This window comes from Monodelphis domestica, chromosome 7 (assembly GCF_027887165.1).
Source record: "Monodelphis domestica isolate mMonDom1 chromosome 7, mMonDom1.pri, whole genome shotgun sequence".
Taxonomy (NCBI): domain Eukaryota; kingdom Metazoa; phylum Chordata; class Mammalia; order Didelphimorphia; family Didelphidae; genus Monodelphis; species Monodelphis domestica.
The window spans coordinates 134,507,470-134,528,108 of NC_077233.1; the positions used below are offsets into that span (position 1 = coordinate 134,507,470).

Below are 20,639 nucleotides of genomic sequence, written 5' to 3' on the forward strand. Positions count from 1 at the left end.
AGACTAATTACCAGGCTAGATAGTAAAAGTAGCTTACTCATCATAATAAGAGTAACTTACACTTTTATAGTTTTTTAATGTTTAGGTATTATGGTTACATCAAGAGCCTAGTTCTAACTCTGATAATGACCCAAAAAGCCTTTGTCTATCGAAAGGAATTTTAAGGTTCCTACATATAATACTTTTGTCTTTCCAAATTGTCATCTCATTTTATGAATGTCACATTGAGCTCCATGGCCACCCTTAGCCACTGGCAGGTCATAATCTTTCCTTAGAATTATCTTTGTACTTTTGCAGTGTATTGCACAAAGCTAATTTTGAGGGCCACCTCTTTTAGGAGGCCCATCCTGATCCTTCTGTTGCTAGTCTCCCCTCAGGAAACCACTTTGTTTTCTATCCATAATAGATCATTTTTGTTTACTTTTCTGTAGGTATCATTTCTTTCCAGTAGAACTTAAGCTTCTTGAGAGCAGACTTTCATTCTAGTCTCTGTATCCTTAGCTCTTAGAACCATAAATGGCACACAGGAAGTCCTTAACGAATTCTTATTTTATCAATTAACAAGTATTGTTCAAGCACTTTCTGTAGGACCATAGCATTATAGTTTAGAGCCAGAGGGGTCCTTCTATCCAAATCTTTATTTTGAGTTGAAGAAACTGAAACTCCCAGTGGTACTCAAGGTCGCAGACATAGTAAGTGGCAGATCCATTTGAATATAAGTCTTCTGATTCTACATCCAGCTCTATTTTCACTTTACCAACCACACACATTCATTAGTGAAAGTATGAACAGTAGTAAATGCAAAAGATATACGTTAGTAATCCATGATAGTCAAATTCAGGTTCTTTAATTCAGGAAGTAGTAACATTTCCCTTAGTAGCATTATCTCTACCATATTAAAATTCTATATATTTTGTAGTTTTAAAAGTTCAATAAAATCCTATTTTAATATAAAATTTTAGACAAAATGTCAGTTTCATGAAATGAGCATGACTAGAAAAGAAGATTTAAATAATATTTATGAGTATTTCATGTAATTAAAATTGCCATATACTTTAGGAAGAATCCCAATGAAAATGAATAATCAAATAAATAGACTAATTTAAGAATAAAATCACACTTAAAAACAAACTTTATGGGGCAGCTGGGTAGCTTAGTGGATTGAGAGCCAGGCCTAGAGAAGGGAGGTCCTAGGTTCAAATCTGGTCTCAGACACTTCCCAGCTATGTGACCTTGGGCAAGTCACTTGACCCCTGTTGCCTAGCCCTTTCCACTCTAATTAATGCCTTGGAACCAATACACAGTATTGGTTTAAAAAAAAAAACAAACAACTTTTATGCTATTTGCATTTTGATAACAGGATAAAGTAAATTTTACAAAAATAACAATAACAACTTTTCTCTGTTCTCTTCCAATATATTTCTGTTTATGTGAATATACAGTTTTGCTACTATTATTATTTCTATAATCTAGGCATCTACTTTTCTTCACATCATTTCAAAGAAGTTTATCCATATTTCTTTGCATTCTTCGAATATGAATCATTTTTTATGACACAATAATATTCTATTACAATGATTCATCCAACTTTATTCAGCCACTTACTAAGTCACTAGACATAAAAGTTGTTCCCAGTTTTCAATATTACCCATGAAGTCTTTATGAATTTTTATAGAAGTCCATTTAATTCAACAAATATTTAATGCCCACTGTATTCAAGCAGTCTGAATACTGTTTATACAAAGTCAAAAATGAAAAAAATCTTTGCTCCCAAAGAATCTACATTCTCTGGGAGGGATGCAACAGGGACAAAGACAAGGAAATGCAAGATAATTTAGATTGGAAGAAAGTGACATCTGAGCTAAGTCCTGAAGACAGGTGAGGATTCCAGGTGTGGTGGGTGGCCTGTTTAAAAGCATGGAAATGGCATTTTGAATTCTGGGGACAACCATGTTGATTCTTGAATTCATTTTGGCTAGAATGTATAATATATGGAGAGGGTAAAAGGAAATAATGCTAAAAAGATTAAGTGGGTTCAAGCAAGATTGTAGAGAGACTTAATGACTTTTAAATGTCTTTATCTGACCATACCTCTTGTCTTTGCATTTGCCCAGTGCCTCCTAAAACTGTTGTTTATTTGCAGTTCAGCCTTCAGCTACTCTACCATCCCTTTATTCTCAACCTATTTGTAGCCCTGTTCTGACCTCATTTCCCTCCCTTCAAAATCTTAGTGCTATAAACTGTTCAATTTTATGTCTTCTGTCATCAAATCTCTTATCCCCATTGTCCTCTAATCACTGATCCTTTCCAAACTCCAGCTCCACATTACACCACCATCAGTCTTCTCTGCTTCTACTCAAGAGCACTATTTAGTACTCCTGAAGGAAGTCACAGCCCTACTACTTGAGTAGACTACTCATTCACATTATCCAATCCTAAATGGGCCCACCTAATACCTTCCGTCCCTTTTTACCCATCCCTTTACTTCCACACCTTATATTTCAGACCTTTTTCTCCTTTATCTAGCTATCTGTTTCCTGTCCACCTCTTGAAAGATACCTTGGCTCATATTTAGCTGTTAAAATCAAAATTGTCTCTCATGGGCTTCCTCTTTCTCTCAATCCTACACCTTAGATCTCTTTAACATCATTCACTCCTCTCTTGTTCTTATCTCAGAGAAAAATTTCTTGCCATAGCTAACCCCTTTGTTGTACTCTTGATCTCATCTTTTCCTTTCTCCTCCTTCACTCTCTTTATAATTTTCAGTCTGTCTAATCACTGGAAGCCTTCAAATATGCCCAGATCTTTCCTGTTCTTAAAAAAGTCATTATTTGCTTTTCTCATCCCCTCAGGCTGTTTTCTTACATCTCTCCCTTTTCTTTTCTATACTCCAAGAAAAAAGCCAACTATGAATTAACTTTACTTTCTCAGGTTCCACTCACTTTATAAAGCCTTCTGATCTCATTTTCATTTCTACTATCTGACTGAAACTTCATATCTCTAGAACTACCATTGATGTCTTCAAGGCTAAGTTCAGTCACCTTTTATCAATTCTGCTCCTCTTTGACCTCTCTGTCACATTTGACGGTGCTGTTCCCTCTCTCTTCCTCAATACTCTCTCCTCCTTGGACTCTCTTCTTTTCTTACCTTTCTAACCATTCCTTCTGAGTCTTATTTGATGGCTTATCATCCATATCTCATCTTCTAACTAATGGCATTCCCCAAAACTTTGTCTTGGTCTCCTTTAATTCCCTTTCTGCCTTCTTCTTGGTGACTGTTCTTACTAGTCCCACTAAATTCTTATTGAATATGTTTCAACTTTCTCACATTTGACTCCTTTTTTTTCATCTGAGCATGACCTTAGTTTGGGCCTTCGTCCCTATATCTTACTTGACCCATACCTCCATTCTTTAACTTCTCTCAAACATCTTCTACACAGCCTTCTAATTGGCATTCCTAAAATATAGTTCTGAATATCACTCCTACTTCAATGAGCTTTTTCTATTGCTTTGAAGATCAAATGAAGGCACCTCTTTGGAACACTTAAATTCCCGCATAGTTCTGTCTATCTTTCTGCACTAGGATTTCTTAAGCTAGGTACATGAAAAATCCCCATACTCCTCAAAGAATCCCTGGATTTCAGGGCAGGGTCTGAAAGTTTATTTTATCAATATTTTAATAAGTGTATTTTAATATAATTGGCTTCCTTTACAATCCCATATATTTTATGCATTTAAAAACTTTCTGAGAATGGAATCTAAAGGCTTCACAAGACTGCCATAGAGGTCAGTGTCACAAAAAAGGTTAAGAATACCTGTTCTGCACTGACTTCACATCGCACAAGCCACTTTCTAGCCTCCTTACTAGTGCCTGTACATGACTGTCATTCCTTTGTATAAGCTGCCATCTCAAAATGCTCTCCTTTCTCAGGCCTGCCTCTTGGAAACCCTAGCTTACTTCAAGGCCCAGCTAAAATATCCCTTCCTACATGAGGATTTTTTTATGCCTCCTTGTTGTTAGTGCTTTCTTTCCCACAAAAATTATATTTATGATTGGCATGCTGATGGGACATCCAGGTAGGATTTTGTGAAGTATATAGTTAGCAAAGGGAGAATGTGCTTAAGGAGAGAGAATAGGACTGGAATATAGATTTGGGAATCAGATGCAGAAAGCTAATAATTTAGCCACAGGAGCAAATGAAATCATGAGTATAGAAGGAAAAGAGTCTAGGATAGAGCTTTAGAGACATTTTCTTAGGAAGTAAGAGAGGAATGATGACTCAGTAAAAAAAAAAAAATCAGAAGATCTTTCAGAAAAGGAGAACCAGGAGGAGCAGGAGCAGTATCATGGAAAGAAGGCATGAGTATCCAGGTAGTCAGCAATGTCAAAAGCAACAGAAAGATCTAGGAAAAAATAAGATTGTGAAACTGTCATCAGATTATCCATAACAACCCTTTAATAATCTTTGAGAAATCAGGTTTCAGAGGGGAATTTAGCTTCAGAAGTCAATTTACAAGTGCTTAACAAATGATGAAGAGGTAAGGAAGCAAATGGAGTTGAGTATAAACAACTCTATGCAGGAGCTGGGCAGTGAAAGAGAAGATAAATGGAAAGTCAGCTTGATAGGACAACAGGGTCAAGTTAACGTTTTTGAATGATGAGGGAAATTCAGGCATGTTTCCAGCAAGAAGAGAAGGATTTAGGAAAAAGGGAATGGTTAGAAATGTCATCAGAGGGAATAATCAATGGGACAGGCTCCCAGAAAAGATAGAAGGGAATGTAATTGAGGCCCCAATTAACAAGGAGAAGGCCCATCTTTTTCTTGGAGACTAGAACAAAAGAGGAAGGAGTGAATGATAATGTAAAAGGATTTTGGCCCATGGAATAGAGGATCAAAAGGAACTCATCTGATTTTCTTTGTAAAATAGGAGGTAAAGCCATCTACTCCAAGACTGGTATGAGATATAGTACTGAGGACTTTATAGAAAACAAGAGTGGGACTATACTTCTTCAGGAAGTGTAACAGAGAGATATCAGCAAGATAGCTTGAAGAATAGTGACATTGTTGTGCAGAGGACTTATTTGAGACTGTGGTAAATAGGATTGTTTTTCTTATTGATAGAATAAAGCTTGTCCTTAGTTAAAATTATAGTATTGAGATATCTGAATCAAGTGATATAATCAGTTTTGAAATTAATTATATGACAGCCTAGTCTCCAAAAACACAAGGCCTCTTTACGCATTCCTATTCCATCCCTGTAGTTGATAATATTGTGTTTTATCACTTTTAACTATTTCTATCAATTTTATTAACTTAATATGATATTTAAATGACTTTAGTGCATATTTCCTTATTAGGATTTGAAGAATTTTCAAGTAGTTATTAACAATCTGTTTCCTAGTTTATGGATTGTATATGTATATCCTTTGGCCATTTATACATTAGGAAAACACTTTAAAAATTTGTATTAGTTCTTCATAGATTCTGGATGTAGAGTTTTTATTAGTTATGGTAATGCAAAGATTTTTTTCCCTACCCTCTTTAAAAAAATTTCTATTGAATAATGAATTAGGACAATTAGAACAATTAGGACTTAATCTCTCAATGTCACCAGACAACTCTTAAAGACTAACTAAGGGTTGCCATTTTGCATTCATTGAGGGATTTTATGTAATGGGAGTTCTCTGCCTCAATGAAATTGCAATCCTTGGTTGCGATCTGAGTGGAGACAATATATAAATAAATTATTAGACATCCTATTAGTATTTTGATTGGTATAACTTCAAGTTTCTAATGTGGGACATATTTAATTTGTTTGGGCTCAACCTCACTATGAGTATGGGATATGCTCTTTGATTATTTATTTCTCTACTTATTTCTCTCAAAATCATTTTATAGTTGTGTTCCAAAATGCCTTGTTTAAATGTTGATATAATGTCATTATTATTAATGGTATTTCTTTTTCTTTCAAGTTTCCTAGTTTTATTAGTGCTATATAAAAATATAGGTGATTTTTATGAATTTGTCTTATAGCATATTCTCTCATTTCTTAATTAAACCTCTTAGATTTTCTAAATAAATAGATGTCTGCAAAAAAAGATATTTGAACTCCTTCTTTGTCACTACTTAGTTCCTTAATCTTCATGCTTTATTCATAAAGCTAAGATTTATAAACTAAGTTAATCATTATCATAGATTTGGAAATGGAATGCCCTAAAAGATTATCTAGTCCAAGCCCTTCATATTATTATGACTGAGGTAACTGACTTGTACAGGGTCACAAAGTCACAGGGGTTCTTAATGGCAAACTAAGTTTCAAACCCATGTCCTTTGATTCTAATCCAGTTCTCTTTCCATCATACCATGGTATAATGGTGCAGTTGTAGTGGCATATCCCTGAATCATACCATTTGGGGCAGAGTGGAGGTGGTTAGAATTGCCTCATTAACTTCCACTTCATATAGTGCTGGCTTTTGGTTTTAAATAACTTTTTGTAATTTAAGTCAAAATCCTCCTGTTCTTAAACATTTTCGTATAATTATAAACAGAGTAATCATTTAGCAAAGGCATTTTTGCTTCTATTGTTGTATGATTTTTTTATTACTTACATGATTTATTATACTGATGACTTTCCCAATATTGAATTTTCCTATATTGCTAGTATCAATCCTACATGAATGGAGTGAATAATTTTTGATACCTTGATATATTATTTGCCATTGTTTTATTTAGTAGTTATGTGCATCAATATTAATGATAATGGCCTTTCATCTTTCTTTATCTGCCTATTCCTTGCCAAATTTAATGATCAAAACTTTATTTGTCACAGAAAAATAATTGTACAGGTTACTGCTGAATTTCAACATGATCTTTTCTTGAGATACCTGAGCTACCCTCAGTTAATTTCTAAACATCTTAAAATTATCTCTGTTCAAGTTAATTTTACTTTGAGAAATTTCTTGCTTTTAGCATATCTTTGTTCCGATGATTTTCTGATTACATGATGGTGGGGGAGGAGCAGAGGTCTATTCACTTTACTCTTTGCTTTTTTGATGATTGTTAATTTTCTTGTGAGGATTTTTGACAATTTTGTTACTTTTTTGGCATTATCCCTATTTTGAGACAGAATAAGAAAACAATTCAACAGACATTTATTAGTTCCTTCATGTATCCTGAGCTAGCCTCAATATATAACAATCAACCCCTACCCTCAACAGTCTGCCTTCTACTTCCAGGTTCTTATTTCACCATCTTCTCAGAAGTTCATTAACATAATTATTAAAATAACATAATAAAATTAAGTTTTTAATAACTTTAATAAACTTTAATAACCAAAATAACATAATAAAAATAACATAAAAAATTAAATTATTCACGAAGGAGCAACATCAACCACATATTTTTCACATCATTCAAAAAATTTTTTTAATATTTACTCATTTGAACTTCACTACCACTATTCACTGCCCTGTGGTTCAGAGGAAATATAAACTAGATTTAGAGGCAGAAGAGCTGGGTTTGAATTTGCCAATTTCCATTTTGGAGGGAGAAAATTCTACTATTCATGGAATGACTTGTTTCCTAATACATCTCACAAAAACAGTGCTCTTTAAACTTAAAATAAAAGAAATTTATTCAGATTCTTTGTCATAACAAAAAGAATCTTAACAGAATTATATTTTGCATTACCTTTAGTTTCCTCCTTCACATTATCAACACAGCCTTTAGCTTTTTTACCTAAATCAAATTGTACCCTTGTTAGTCACAGTTCATTTCAAATAGAGCACCAGTTTTCCATGGTTTGGGAGTTGGATTTTTAATCAAGCTTAGCCTCCTTAAACCATTATATCCACTTTAAAGGAGGAGCAGAAAAAGGAGAAGACCCATTTGTACAAAAATATTTATAATTGCTCTTTTTGTGGTGGCAAAGAGTTGGAAAAGGTAATGTGCTCAATAAATTGTGCTATATAATGGTGATTGAGTACTATTGTGTTGTAAGGAATGATGAACCGTATGATTTCAGAAAGAGCTAGAAGGACCTTCATGGACTGATTCAGAGTGAAATAAACAGAACCAGGAGAACATTTAACACAGTAACTGCAATATTATGGAATGATAATCCATGATAGACTTAGCTATTATCCACAATACAATGATCTAGGACAGTTCTGAGGAGTTATGACAAAGAATGTTATCCACCTCCAGAGAAAGAACTGTTAAGAGTCAGAATGCAGATAAAAGCATATGATTTTTCAATTGTTTATTTAGGCTTATGTTTTGGTTTTTTGGTTTTATGAGATTACTCACAAAATGATCAAAATTGAAATAGATTTTGCATGATAATACATGTATAACCCAGATCAGATCACCTGCCAGCACCCAGGAGGGGGAAGGAAAAAGAGGGAAGGAGATAAGTTCTGTGTATACTGGTGTGGAAATTTGTTAATACATGTAATTGGAAAATTAAAAAAATGAGAGGGGTAAACATAAATCAGAGGTGTGAAGCATGATTGTGGCCAGCAACACTTCTCAGTGCCCCCAAACAATATTAAAATACAATTGGGAAAAAATTAATAAAAGCAATAAAAAATACAATAGAGCATAGATAATGTTAACATGCCATTTTCTAAGTTAGTAAACAGCCTGCAGGGATCCTTATGTACGGTAAAGTAACCCCCATTTCTAGTTGAATTTGATACTACTAGTGTAAATCATGGCTGGCAGGAAGGAGACCATTCCTAAAAACTGTCCCCCAGGCCCTCCAAATGCACCTAAGGCTTTTCAATACTTATTCTTTATTGTGTTGTACCCAAGGAATTTTTGAACTCCTTCTTTGTTCCTCTTCTTTTGTCCTTTGCTTCCTTTGTCCTTTGTCCATGCCTCATTTCTGGAGAACTTAAATTTTAGTCTTTTATGGGTACCCTTTTTCTCCCCTTAGATATTTGCTAAGTATTCTGTGGGAGGGGAGAAAAGCCCAACACTGGACCCCCTTGAGCTTTTCACAGGCCCTTGTTTTCTCTGCCCTTCCTTAAGAGGAAAAAAAGCTTCTTTCCACTTCATGTTGAATTACTATTAATTCCTTTCTTTTCTCAGATTCTACATCTTTCATTTGTGAGAGTCAGGATGACCTGAATCAAGTTCCTTACCTCTGTGTAACCTTGTCACTTAATTTCACTTTTTCCCAAGTGACCCTCTCAGATTGTAAGATGAAGGACAGTTGTTGATTTGTTTGTTGAATAGATTTGAATTTATATGAAAAAGTTGTTTGGAAAGCTTAGAATGCCAGGCTAAGGGTTTTGTACTTTATCCAGGAGATACTAGTGAGCTGCTGAAGGTTTTTGATTAGGAGATGGAAATATTTATCAGTCTTGGCTGCCTGTGAAGGATAAATTAAGAGAGGCAAGAGCAAAAAGACAAAGAGAAGTTAGAGATGGAGAAGTGATGAGGGCCTGAAATAGGGTGGCAGAAGTCGAGATGAAGAAAAGCCAGATAGGAAGGTTATCATCCTTGTAAAGGTGACAGTTCTTAGCCATTGGTTTGATGTGGGCAGTGAAGAAGGGGAAAGTGTCAAGATGGCTCTGAGGTTTAGAACCTGTGGGACTGGGACATATGGCAGCAGGAACAGCCCTTGGAAGAGAGAGCATTCTGTCAGAATTCTTTTGTCCACATGCTCTAGTTTGGTCTCACTGCAAAGCTCCAACAGCTTGAGTTTCTTGACTTTTAATACCTGCTTATTTTTTCATCTGTCTTGAGGGGGTGCTAGTGCAGTTTCAGTCAGCTTTCCTTTGATAATTATTGAGGATTTTTCTTCTCTGCTAAATGAAAGTATAAAATGGCAATGCTTACTTTTAGTGAAGGCAGAATCTTTATTAGAAATGTTTTAGCATTTAGTTAAGTGTTCTCAGCTATTGCAATTTTAAGTATTTCCTGAAATGGAGGCGAGAAATGCTCTTCTGCATATGAACACATTTTTCATTTTAACCCTTCATGATTAGACCTTTTACCTTCTGCTTGGGCTACATTTTTCATCATTGGTAGAAGTTTGGACAATTTGATCAAATGTCAACATTTCTAAATTTTTTTTTTTTTTAATATAACATGAGATAATATTACTTTGATTTTTGTGCTACATTTTTTTAAAGGAGCACTTTTTTTTTTACAGATATATTGGCCTATACTCTGTTCCTCATGCACAGCTCTCCATCTCCTATCTCAACATCTTTACATTGATTGTCCCCCACACCTAGAATGCTTTCTCTCCTTACTTCTGCTTCACAAAATCTCTCTTCTTTCAAGATACAACTTAAGCATTACCTTCTGCATGAAGTCTTTCTTTATCTCCATCAATTGCTAATTCCCTCTCTCCCAAATTACATTGCATTTAATTTTTTTGTATTTATTTTTATTTACTATCATATTTATTCTTTCTCCACATACATATATACACTTACATATACATGTATATATATATACACATTTGTATATGTATTTTTATGCCTACACAGAGAGAGAGACATATTGGTTTCCTGGTTAAAGTATAAATTCCTTGAGGCCATCCTCAAGTATTGTTTTCTATTTTCTATTTTTATTTCTAGTTGTTAGTATAGTGGCTGATACATAGTAGGTACTTAATAAGTGTTGGGTGACTGATGATTTAACCATTTCTCATAGTCATCCTGTCTGACAAGTCAACAAATATGTATTGCCAGACACTTTGCTCAGCTCTGAGGATATGAAGACATGGAAAGGATATTAAAATAAATATAAAGTCATTTTTTGTGGTGGTACTGGGAAAACACTAGCAGCTGATAAGATGTGGTACTTGAGCGGAGGTTTAAATAGATCTCCTAAGAGAAAGAGGTGAGAAAGAATTACATATTAGGCATGGTAAGCAACCTGTCCAAAGTTCAGGAAGACTGGGGATGAAATATGGTTTGTAAAGAAAAGGAAGGTCAGTAATATATAGTAAATCTGAAGAGGTAGGCTGCAGTCAGATTGTGAAGGATTTTAGATGTCAGACAGAGCATATAACATTACTATTTACCATACTATTACCATACTTATTGTACAATTGAGGCAACTAAGTCATTCATAGTAGAGCACATTGAGTTTTTCCTTGGAATCAGGAGAGCTGGGTATAAATCCAAGCAGGGGAAACCTGGTACAGTAGAAAGAATGCTATATCCTCTGACTCCTAAGTGAAAGGACTTGGGTATTAGCCCTGTCACTGACTACTTGTGTGACCTTGGACAAGTCACTTAAACTTTTTGGGCCTCAGCTTCTTCAGCTGTAATAAGAAGCAATTAAACTGAATAGTCTTGAAATCCCCTTCCATCTCTAAACCACTTCCAACCTCTCTGACTTTGGACTCATTATATCTCATTTCTAATCTCCAGTTTTCTTTTCTATAAAATTCTGGGTGGGACTAAATTCTGACATTCTTTCCAACCCACAATAGAATCCAAGGGCCTTGAGAACAAAGTCTAACTTGTTTTTGTTTTCATATGCCCACTATATTGCATAGGGCTGGCTTATAGTAAGTACTTAATAAACATTTGTTAAAATATTGAAGATATAAAAGGCTGGAAATGATGTGCCCAAATCATAGTGAATTAGTTCTATAACCAAGGTCTTTTGGCTCCTATTATAGTGGATTTCTTTTTTGTTGTTGTCTATTCATTGTAACCAGTCATTCTCAATTAGTTGCATTGAGGTGACCATTCTCAGCCCATGTTCCTGGTTTCTTTTGTTAATAGAAAACGAAGAGGAGCTGTACATAGTATAGTATGGGATATTTAGATCAGGTTTTAGGAGATCCATTATGAAGGATTATCAAGCCCCAAAATGAATTATGAAGGAAAGTATTGAGATATCTTTTGAAAAACTTTAAAAAAGAAGATTGATTTTCATCTATATAGGATGGTGTGAGTGTGGTTTATCAAAAATAATCAGAACAGGAAAAATTAGACTTGTCTAATCAAATATATAATTTAATCTAGTATACTTCAAAGTTATGAAAGACTTACAGTCCCTTTCAACTCTGACATCACATAAAATTAAAGACAATATATTTTTTCATATATCCAGTTCTTAACCAATCAACAAACATTTATTAAAGCACTTCCTATGTGCTAAGAATTGTGCTAAGCCCTCAGAGAGCTTACTACTGGGTGAGACAACATTTATAAATCTGAAAATGTGAGATAAGTAGTAGATTGAAGGAACTTGCATTAACAGTTGGGGAGACTTTGATGGGAGTCCTCCTGGAGGAGGGGGCACTTGAGCTAGATCTGAAAGGAAGCTCGGGATTCTAAAAGTTGGAGGTTAAGAGACAAGGCATCCTAGGAATGGAGAAGAACCAATAAAAAGGCATGGTGACAAGAGATGCAATATGATCTATAAGGAACAACGAATAGGCATGACTAGAAGGGAGTAAAGAGTAAGCAGATTGGAAAAGTAGGAAGAGGCAAGCTTGTGAAGAACTTGGAATGCCATACAAAGGACTTTGTGTTTCATTCTGGAAGTAATAGGGAGCTGGTGGGGTGGAGATGTTGGAGGGAGATCACACTTTAGGAAGGGCTCTTAGGCAAGTGCAATAGGATGCACACACTTAAGGAAATCCCTGAGGCAGCAGAGTTGAGGATAGATTGGACTGATTAAGACAGGTGACTGATCAGTAGATCTTTGAAGTGGTCCAGGTCAGAGAAGAGAAGGGCATGAACTAGAATGTTCGCTTTGAGAGAGGAGAGAAGAAGATATATATGTGAGGGATACTGTAGAGAAAGGAATAACAAGATTTGAAGACTGATTGGACAGGAGAGGTGAGTAAGAGAGAGGTTTTAAATCTGAGTGACTGAAAGGATAGTAGTTCCCTCAACAGTGATTAAACTAGTACTTTTAGTCTGGCCTTTTAGATTACAACATGTCTTCCCACATCAAAACTTTCGCTTCTCACATAAGCTTCTGTTCAGATGGTTCAGATATTTTAGTGTTTTGATGCTTTTCTTGGCTCCCTGTTAACAATGGAATAAAGTTTATAAATCTATTTTTTTTCCTTATTCATGTTTTGACCTTTGTTCATATCTTCACCCATTCTTAAAGGGAGTTGCTTCCCACCCATCCACATCTCTACCTGTGGAAATCCTCTTGTGAAAGAAGGATCCTTGCTGTGGTAATCCGTCTCTTCTTTCAGAGTCCAGTTCTGGTACCAACTTTTCCATAATTTGATCTTACTCCCCATAGCTGAAAATTATTTCTCCATCCTCAGATTTCTTTTTGGGCTTCATATCTATTTTTCACATCTCATTTTTCCTTGTTACAAGAGGGCAGATATCTGCAAATATAGTTTATCCTGCCTAATATATTATAAACTTGAAATCTTTTGTCGTTCTTCTTGTGTCATTTATGACTCTTTGTGACCCTTTTAGGATTTTCCTTGCAAAGATAACTGGAATGGTTTTCTGTTTCCTTCTCCAGCTCATTTTGCAGATGATGAAACTGAGGCAAACAGGGTTAAGCAATTTGCCCAGAGTCACACAGCTAACAGATCAGACATCTGAGTCCAGATTTGAACTTGGGAAGATTAGTTTTCCTAACTCCAACTAGGCCACATAGCTGCCCCACTTGAAGATAGAGATATATCTTATTTCATCTCTGCATTTTCAGCATCTGAGAGTTGAGTTGGCCTTAGAGCCAGGAAGACCTGTATTCAAACATACCTCTGATAGATACTGTGTTACCCTGGACCAGTGATTTATCTTGTCAAGATCCCAGGCAACTTTCTAAGACTAAATTACAGAGAGATACAGGTCTGTAGCAGTGTAAAGGGTGAAATTATGGCTGAGACTGAATGTATAATTAATTTAGGTCACCAAGGATTTTATTTATAAAAATCCTAATAAAAAAACAAATAATAAAATACCCAAGTCAACTGCCAAATTTTATGGTGATTTAATTGATATAGTAGAGGAAATTAAGAAGAAGGGAGAAGGATTTCTCCCCCACCCCCACTCTCCACCTCACACCCCACCCCACCCCCAGCCTCACTGGCTGGTCCTGGGCGGGAAGATTAGAAGATCAAGAAAGTAAGGGTTTGGAGTGTGAAGGAGGAAGGAATCAACATGAACTCCAAAAGGGGCTCAGCTGAGATGCCTGAACCTGAATCAGGTTAAGGACAAAACTCACAGCCAAAACCCAGATACTTGTTATTCCAAGTATCTCCATTGTTACTGATCAGGAAATAGCTAAATCACATCTTCTAAAGAATGGTCTGATTAGGGTGGAATAGTTTTAAAATTCACAATTCCCCCCACCTGAGGCCCTAGGAAGATGGTCTTGTAAACATACCAGCTATGAAATTACAATATTTATAGATAAGGGGGAAATAGGAGAGATAGAGAGAGAGAGAGAGACAACAAAACCAATGTTTTGCTGGGTGCATTGACAAAAACCAATTAGGGGGCAGTCCCCTATGGCATAAGAGTGTACATTCAAAATAAATGTTCAATCATCCTTCAGTTCAATCAACCACACCGCAAGGTGCATTCTTGATCTTGATGTGTGGTTTTCTGGCATCTTTCTGCAACAGTTCAGTCTCTGGATTTAAGAGTTAGCAAACTTCTTCCTTGATGATCTTTCTTCAACAAAAAAATTTCAAAATCTTGGATTTTTATTAAAATACAATCCCTCCTGAAGTGGGTGTTAAAAAAACAAACAAACATCCAGTTCAGCTCAGGATGCATTGTTGAGTTATGGGGGTGTATGAGTCAGTTATTAAAAGAATTCAAAAAAAATAAAAACAAAACAAAGAAAAAACAAAACAAAAAAAATATATATAAAGGGAAAAATATGGAAGAAAGTTAAACTTTTGGGAGAAAGAAAAAATAAAATTCAAAATCAGAATCAAAATACCAAAATCTATGTATATAAAATGGTGAGTAAGCAAGAATAAATTCATAATGGGCCCTTGTACAAGTCCAATTTAAAGTAATTTCTATCCCACAAGTCTATAGGACAGAATGCAGTAATATTTCACTTACCCATTTGCAGCCAAGACTACAGGAAGTTGCTATACTATAAGAAGGAAAGGAACTAGAATTCTATTTTGATAGGGAAGCATCTTTCCCTGGTCTGATTTTTAGTCATTCTCAGGGATATAGGGAGCCATCATGATAGTCAAATTTTGGTACTTGTATGAGTACTTCACAAAGAGTGTAGATACAAGGAAGTCATACTACTTAATGTATGTCAAGTGTCGCAACCTCGAGTCTACATTAGTATTTCCTGTGTGTTCTTTTGGCACTATTCAGGTTAAGTCTGTGCTCCTTGTTTTTATCCCTGGAATCAGACACAAACATTAATCATAATCCCATAACATTTTATCAATTAATGGCAGGTTCCCACAGTTTAAAGCTTTGGGATATATGTTGATATTATATATATATATATACATATGTATATATATATCATATATATATACATATGTATATATATATATATAAAACTTATATTACTGCAGAGAGAAAAAAATATTTAATTCTATGTAACTTTAGTACAAGAAATGAGGAAAAGGAGGGAAAATCAAATATTCTAATCAAAATGAAAGAAAAGCAATAATAAAAAAGAAGAGAAAAAGAAGGAAAAAATCAGGAATTCAATGTGTTCTTGAAAAAGAGCATCCACTTGTCAATGGATTATTATCTTCAATGCATGTGATGGGATACAGTCAATCAGTCTCAACAGAAGATGCTCTCTTTACATGTGAGCAATGAATCCAAGAGTCCTTCTCTCCAACCTTTATAGATGTTGGAGTAGTTAACAATATTTGGAATGGTCCCTCCTAGGAAGGCTGAGTTACTCCAGTATGCTGGAAATTCTTAGTATATACCTTGTTTCCTGGGTTCAGGTCGTGAAGTGAAAAAGTCTAGTGGTCCGGCTTGTACTGCAGTTACAGATTCATGGAGTTCACACAGTTTATGCTGTAATTCCTGTATATAGGATGCAATAGTAGTATCTCCCCCTAATAGTGATGTATATGCCAGGGAGAAAGACTTAGCCTGTATAGGCAGATGTCCAAAAAGCATCTCAAATGGTGAGATGTGTAGGTCTCTTCTAGGGCTGCTTCTAAGATAAAATAGGGCCAGAGGGAGAATTTCAGGCCATTTTAAATGGGTCTCAGTGCATAATTTGCCAATCATAGTTTTAAGTTCTTTATTCGTCCTTTGAACTCTGCCTGAGGTCTGGGGATGATATGAAACATGGAATTTGGGAGTTATCCCTAAGCAAGAATATATTTGGTTTAAGACAGAATCAGTAAAATGACTTCCTCTATCTGAATCAATACATGCTGGCAGGCCAAAACAAGGAATAATTTCTTTTAAAAGTACCTTAGCAACAAAAGCCTCTGTGGCTCGGGGTGCAGGAAATGCTTCTGGCCATCTGGTCAGTTGATCTACTATGACTAGACAAAATGTATAATGTCCAGCCTTTGGCATTGTTATGAAATCTATCTGTAGGTGCTCAAAAGGTACGTAAGCCAGAGGACGCTCACCAAAAGCTTTGCCATGAAAGGCATGTTGGTTATATGCCTGGCAGGTGGAGCAGGCTGAACACACTTTAGAGGCTATGGTAGTTATACCGGGGGCAATCCATACTCTCTTAACAGAGTCCACGATGCCCTGGGTACCAAAGTGACCATTTTTATGAACAGATTGGCAAATTTGGTGATAGAACCTTCTAGGGAGCAGGGGTTTTCCTTCAGATGACATCCATATTCCATTAATCTGTTTTGCTTTGAATTTTTGTTTCCATTTTTCCACTTCCTTTTCATTATAGGAAAGTGATAAATATAAATCATCAGTAGTTGTTAATGTTAAAATTAATTCAGGCCCTTCTATGGCTGCTAGCTTTGCAGCAGTATCTGCTCGCTCATTTCCCCTAGAGACAGGGTCAGTGCCACCTGTATGGGCAGAGCAATGAACTACAGCTAGGGTTTCAGGCAGTTTGAGAGAAGAAAGAACTTCATTAATAATTTCTGCATTAGCTATGGATTTCCCAGTTGAGGTTAAAAATCATCTCTGGAGCCACAGCATCCTGACGGAGTGACAAATGCCAAAAGCATATCTAGAATCCGTATAAATTGTTGCCTTTTTTACCCTTGGCAATTATATAGGCATGTTTCACAGCTATGAGTTCTGCCCCTTGAGCGCTAATGTTAGAGGGCAGTGAAGCTGACCACTCAATGGCAAATTCTGTGACTACGGCAGCTCCAGTGTAGCATATGCCATCTCTCATAAAAGAAGAACCATCAATAAATAAGACCAGATCAGAGTTGTTTAAGGGAGTGTCCAAGAGGTCATCTCGAGACTTTTCTGCCATGGACACTAGTGTTTCACAACTATGTAATGGCTCTCCTGAAGTTGGTAAATCTGGAAGCAAGGTGGCAGGGTTAAGGGTTGAATAGCATTTCAAGGTAATGTTTTTGCTATTTAATAAGGTTATTTCATAACTTGTAATTCACTGATCAGAAAATGCCTGTTGTGAATTTCAAAACTACTCAACCCTGTTCAAACCATTCTTTAGAGGATGGGATTTGGCTATTTCCTGATCAATAACAATAGAGATACTTGGAATGACAGAATCAGGTCTTGGAAACTACAATCTCCACCCACTCAGGGTAACAGGATTTAGGAAGGGCTGCAGAAAAGCTCAAGATTTAATTATTTGAGAATATACCCTTCAACAGACATGTGCAAAGGGGACAGACCTCTGGGAGGTCCTGGGTGAAGCTAGAGCCACCATTGGCACAGGTGAGAGAGAGGAAGTGAGGTAGAGGACAGCTGAGGAGTCTGGGGACTTCCTGTGTGGAGGAAAGAGGTGGTTGGAGCCTGGTGCTTGGGAGTGGAGGCCCTGAGACTGTTTCTCCATTTTGGTCACATGAGTGATAGGGACTGATCTCTTTTCTTTGCTTTGGCTATCTAAGGCCTTGGGCTTTTGGTCCAGCCTAAGCAGAGGGAGTATTTAAGCCCTATTCCCTTCTCTCCCCTTTTTTTCTCTCCCTCCCTCTCTCTCTCTCTCTCTCTCTCTCTCTCTCTCTCTCTCTCTCTCTCTCTCTCTCTCTCTCTCTCTCATACCTTTCTTCCTCCTGTTAGTAATTAAAAACTCCATAAAAGGTTGACTGCTGACTTGAGTTTTCATTTAAGAATTACATAGCTGAATTCCTTGGCGACCTTAAATTAATATATATATATATATAAGTCTTTTAATGTGATTTCCATATCACACTGTGTTCTATGTCTTAGCAACAATGCTTCTACCTCATGTGGGCACATAAATACTCCTTAATGGCATCCCAATACTAGATCAACACTTTTTGTCACTAGTAAGGCTATAGCAGCTACTCCTCTAAGACATGGTGGTGCTCCTGATGCTACTGGGTCCAGTTGGGCAGAATAATAAGCAATTGGGTGCTGAGAAGGCCCCAAAGTCTGAGTTAAAACACCTGAAGCTACCCCTCTTCCGTCATGTACATACAAAATAAATGGCTTGTTGTAATCTGGGATGCCTAGAGTAGAGGCAGACAGGATAGCCTTTTTTAGATCTGATAGAGCTGACAGGTGTTCTGGCTCTAATTTTAGGGGCTCAGGGACAGAATCCCTTGTTAGTGCTATAAGGGGTTTATTAATTTCCCCATAGCAAGAAATCCATTGTCTACAAAACCCCATTGCTCCCAAAATTGCTCTCAACTGTTTCTTAGTGGTAGGAGCCCTTAAATTTTGAATATTCTCAATTCGTTTGGGAGAAATAAAGTGGGCATCTGCAGTCAGGATGAACCCCAAATATTCTACTTTAGGGAGGCACCACTGAACCTTATCCTTCAAGATCTTATGCCCTCTTTTGTTCAATTCCCAAAGAAGGTGTTTACTATCTTCTTGATATGCTTCTGCATCTGTTGAAGCCAATAGTAAATCATCTACATATTTGATTAATTTGCTATTTTTAAATGTTATATTATCTGTATCTTGGCTCAAAATTTTGCAAATAATAAGTTCGGGCTCTCTACGAAACCTTGTGGAAGATGACTCCAGGAGTTTTTGCGGCCCTGCCAAGTGAAAGCAAAGATATACCTGGAGTTCTCATGTATGGGTATGGAAAAGAAGGCTGAGCACAAGTCTACTGCTATAAAATATGTAGTTGTGCTAGGAATAGAAGAAATAACATTATTGATGTTGGAAACTATGGAGTGTCTCTTTGGATTGTTCACAACCTTCACATCCTGTACGAATCTATAAAGGTGTTTGCCATCAGGCCCTCTTTTTGATTTTTTTAACGGGCAGGATGGGCATGTTGTATTCAGATTTACAAGGGATTATTATTCCCTGTGCAATTAATGAGTTAATTACTGAGGTAATTCCCTCAATTGCCTCTTTTGAGAGGGGAAACTGAGAAACGGAAGGAGGTGGGCTAGATTTAGTTTATTTAGATTATCTTCACAGGAACAGCCGACTTAAATAAGCCTACATCGAAAGAAGATGTGGCCCAAAGAGACTCCAGTATATCTGCAGGTATTACAAAAGTGGGATGCTCTTTCCCCTCCTGACTCTCTGAGAGAATTATAGGGAGTAAATTTAAAGATTCCTCCGGTATTTCCAATGATAAGGAACCATCTGGGGAGCAAGTTATTGTGGCTCTGAGTTTGCATAGAAGGTCCCTCCCCAGCAAATTTAAAGGGGAGTCAGGCATCAAAAGGAAGGAATGCTGTACCTCTGGGGGTCCTACAGACACCATTCTAGGGGAAAGTTTTTTAACTCTTTGGGATATTCCTGACACTCCTATTACACTCTCTGAGCCAGCAGAATAACAATGTAAATCAGGTGTACCCTTTAATACAGACCTGGAAGCTCCAGTGTCTAAAAGACAATCATAATAGGTGTTACCCACCTTTAAGGTAACATGGGGTTCATTAGTATAGGGGGGGGAAGTGGATAGGCACAATGGTTAGTAAGACATCAGGGTCCTGAAAATCAAAGGTTGTATCCTCTGATTCCTGTGTCCCGCCCCCGAGCCCCCCAAAACCTTCATCGTGTTTGGGAAGTTCCTTGGGCACTCCCCTAAAAAGCACCCGCCTGAGGGGCATTAGCACCCCGAGTATTTTTTGGGCAAGCACCACTTAAGTTATTTTGTTGTGGAGTCATTTGATTTGAGTTATCATTTTCCCAAGATCTATTCCTATAGTTATCATTCCTAAAGTTGTAGTTTCCATTGTCATAGTTATTTCTATAATTATCACTTCTGGAGTTGTTATTAAACTGCGTATTCCTTCTGATAATCTTGAGAAAAGCTCTATGCTCTACCATTTTGTGGCCCTTCTTCTCACAGAAGTGGCAGGTACTGGATCTATAATTAAATTTCTGGAGAGGGGCAAGTGTTGATTATTATGATCACTTTCTGTTTTAGCCATCTTATCTTTTAAACATCTCGATTCTTTCTTCATTTCCTCTATTACATCAGTATTTTCTTCCTCCTTTTCTTTGTTTCCCTTTAAAACATATATACCTGTTTTTTGCAATTCTTCAAGGTCCATCTCTGGCCATCTTGGACAATGTGTTCTAAAATAATCCCTAATCACTTTGCAAGAGTT

General features: G+C 36.5%; 1 protein-coding gene across 13 annotated transcripts in view; it reads left to right on the plus strand.

The window, feature by feature from the left end:
- The window catches only part of KATNIP (katanin interacting protein), a 221,019-nt gene that overhangs the window by 76,551 nt on the left and 123,829 nt on the right, over positions 1-20,639 (plus strand). The gene's annotated exons all lie outside the window — the stretch shown is intronic.